We start from the raw sequence: 3,932 nt of genomic DNA on the forward strand, positions 1-3,932 counted from the left end.
CCTTTTGAATTCCCCCCTTTCCACTTGCGCCCCCTTTCCCCCTTATATAAATCCCCTTCCCCCTCTGCACTTTTTGTCTCCCCTCTCTTCCCCTCCCCTCCCCCTATGCACTTCTTGCCTCACTTTCAAAGTTTTGTATAATTTTTTTTGTTGTAGAGACTTCATTTAGAAGATACAAGTATCACCAAAATTTATAAGGTATTTTTTTTTCCTGTGCATTATATTTTTAGTATTTTGTTATTTTAACTTTTAATTGCATCTTTGAATGTTTTTTAGATGAAAAATATTTATGTTAGTTATAGATTGTTTCGTTTTGACTGATATGTTAAACAAATAAAATAACCGCAACATATCATTTTTAGCTTAACTATTAATTTATAATAATTAGCTGTTATTTGATTAATATATCTGCTAGTTACTTTTTAATGATTAACTATTAATTTTAATTTCTCTGTTATTTATGTTTATTGCATGTATATTATTGTTTATTTTATATTTATATAGTTATATATTTTGTATATATTATTGTGTATTGTGTATATATTATTGATATTTTAAACATGAAATCATTAGAAAATGTGTAAACTAGAAATAAAAAATTATTATGTTAATTTTTTTGAATAAAATATTAATTATATATAAAAAATAAAATGAATATACAATTTATTTGTAAAAATTGTTTTTAAGTAGTTATTTATTAAATACATTATAATAATTTTAAATAAAAAGCTTAATATTTTATTTTAATTAGTTCTCATTTGTATTTTAAAATTAGAAGTACAAATATAATGTTATAAATATTGTTGATGAGTTAGTTATTTATTAAATACAAGTTTTAAAATTAGAAATACAAATATAATGTTATAAATTTCAATAAAAAATTTATTTATTTGGAAAAAAAATTAAAACTATGTATCTCTAAAAGTGCAATAAAAAATAATATTTATAAACTTCAATAGTTAAAAAATAAATTAGAAATTATTTTCTTTACGATGATTTAAAAATTAATTAGATTTAAAAAGTTTTCATTGCCAGAAACAAATGAATTCTGAATAATAATGAATTTCTTCAGGTAATGCTGTAAAACTAGTTGGACGTAACACATAATTTTTTATCAACAATTGATTATTTTGTTACATCCAACTAGAGTTTTGAGTACTTTTTAAACACACACTCACGATATTGTTGTTATAGGAGCACATTCAAGGCGTGAAAGGTGGAGAAAGTCTTTTCTAACATATCTTAATTAGTATTTTTTTCTTCACAAAGAGTTAATTTGAAAGTTATTATGAACAATTCAAAATTGTACTTACTCATAGTTTTGAAATATTGAATGCACAAATGCATCAATTCATAACGAGTTCTAGTAAGAACCACGATCCTCTGATGGTCAAATTTTTTTTTCAAAAGACTTATTAATCTTTTACAGTGAGGTACTCGATCTTTAATCCATCATGAAGATAGTGACAAAGAAAAATGAATACTTTTGCACAATCTTATTGGGATTGAGTGTTTCCTTATTTTATTGTCTCCCCCAAACCCAATGAGATCAAATGAATCTCAGCATCAAGAGTCCATGACATGTGTAGTTCTTGCCGGATATGTCAATTGCAATAAACTCATGTTTGGTGATATTTTCTATTTGTATAACTCTACAATGAACAAATAAGATTCAATTAATATTTGAAGAACGTAATTAAATGTAATATGATCATATCGATTAAAGAAAATAATTAATGTCAACAAAATATAAGTTATATATTTTTCATTAGGGATAAGCATTAGATCATACATCATATATAAAGAACAAATATTCTTCAAGATATATGCTACTTCAAGAGTATAATATAATTTGAAAATAATAAGATATTTTGAACTATTACTACTACAAGAACAATAGTTTAATATTCTTCAGGAATATTGAAATTGTAATGTCATATAATATTATATCTAATAAAAGTTTGCTCTTTAGGAGCATGTAATATTCACAATAAATTGTGTTACTTATGGAGTAACAACATATTCAATCTAATAAATTATATTCTTCAAGAACAAGTAACATAAAAAAAAAATTGTGTTTCTTTAAGAGCAACACCAAAATATTCTTCTACAATATTTGAACCAAGATAAAATTTTGATTCTTCAAGAATCACAATGGTATAATAATCTTCTAGATTATTGTATAGTGAAATTGTGTTTCTTTAGGAAACAAAATTAAAAATAGATCACTAATTAATTGCTCAATAATAATGTCATCTCAAGTATATCACACATATTAACATCATAAATTAAACAATATGTATAAACTGTGTTCCTAAAAAAAAATGTTAAAAAGATGACAAGAAAATAATATCCATACGAAAGACGAGTATATGCACATGTAAAACTTAAATAATTTGAAACAATCAATTTTCGGATTGGAAACATCCCATTTGTGCACTATTATCCCCAATTTCACATTTCTCAAAATACATAAAGATGGTGTCTTTGGTGTTTGTAACTTACTTGTTAAATAGAGAGTGTTAGCTAATGCATAATTTGTAAATATCACAAAGATAAAATATTAGGTTAATAGAAAAAAAATCAAATCTTCAAAATTTGTTGTGCCACTAGCTTTCTTGGACTTTCAAGTCAGGTGCACACTCACAATACAAAAAGTGCACTCTATTTATAGATAGGAAAACTTTATTTGAGAAGGTTTAGGAGATGGAGATCAACCAAAATTCCAATTCTAGAATTATCTCACTTAGAGATATTATATTTTAGGATGAGAACTTATGTCATCTAATCAGATTGACTCATCTTGATCGTATTTAAATATTAATTGATAATTATCAATTATCTATAGAGAAATTAAGTAAAAAAATAATTGAGTAAAAAAAAAAGAACAAGTCTTTGCTGTTAGAAAGAAGAAGTTCAATTGCTAACTTTTATCGTAAACAATTGTGAATAAGACCCATAATGAGAGAGAGAGGTTAATAGACCGACGAAGTTGAAGAAAAGAAATTTAAGAGGCAAATTCTTATTGTTACATCATGAAAAAAATATTAAATTAATTATTTTTATTTTTGGAATAAGAAAAAGACAAATTTTATTCCAAATCTCATCATATTGTTTGAGTCATTTTATCTTGTAAATGTAATTTTACTTTAATTAATATTTCGAGTTGCAACACTCTAGTATTTTACAATAAACTCCTCTTATTAGTTTTAAAAAAATCTGCCTTATCAAGACTTATTCTTTTCAAAATTTCTTTAAAGAAGGGTTGATTGAAAAATATTGTATTCTAACTTATACAAAATGATATTACATTATCATTATCAAACTACTCACAATAGCAAAAGGGTTGATTCAAAAATATAGACCCAAATCTCTAAGAATCAATTCCATTTTGTTGATTGTTTTAATTCGCTTAATTTTATGGAAACACAATAGATTATTTGATTTTTATTTTAATTTTTTAATAATTACATTATCAATATAATTATATTAATAATATAATTATATTGTTAATCTAAACATAATCAGACAACACCTGAGATCTAAGGGTGCGTTTGATAGAAGGTTAGAAAATGGGGTGAAATTTCAATTCCATGAAATTTCAATTCTCACTCCACCCCCTAAGAATTTCAATTCCTTAATTTCAAGAAAAATCTCCACTTTTTTATCTAAAATGAAATTCAAATTTCACGAAAAATAAAATCTGTTTGATGAAATTTCCTAAAATTTGGATGAAAAATAAATTTCATCCTCATTTTCCACCCCTATCAAACACACCCTAAGTGAATTACGAAAATAAAAAGATGTTGCTTTACATGAACAGCCATCAAATAAATAACCTATCACAAAGAATTATAATTTAAAAATTATCTATTACCACACCATTTGCTCATCATTTCTTCTTTTTTTGTAAAAAAAAACAACAAAAATAG

Source organism: Diospyros lotus, chromosome 7 (genome assembly GCF_014633365.1).
Source record: "Diospyros lotus cultivar Yz01 chromosome 7, ASM1463336v1, whole genome shotgun sequence".
In the NCBI taxonomy this organism is placed as follows: domain Eukaryota; kingdom Viridiplantae; phylum Streptophyta; class Magnoliopsida; order Ericales; family Ebenaceae; genus Diospyros; species Diospyros lotus.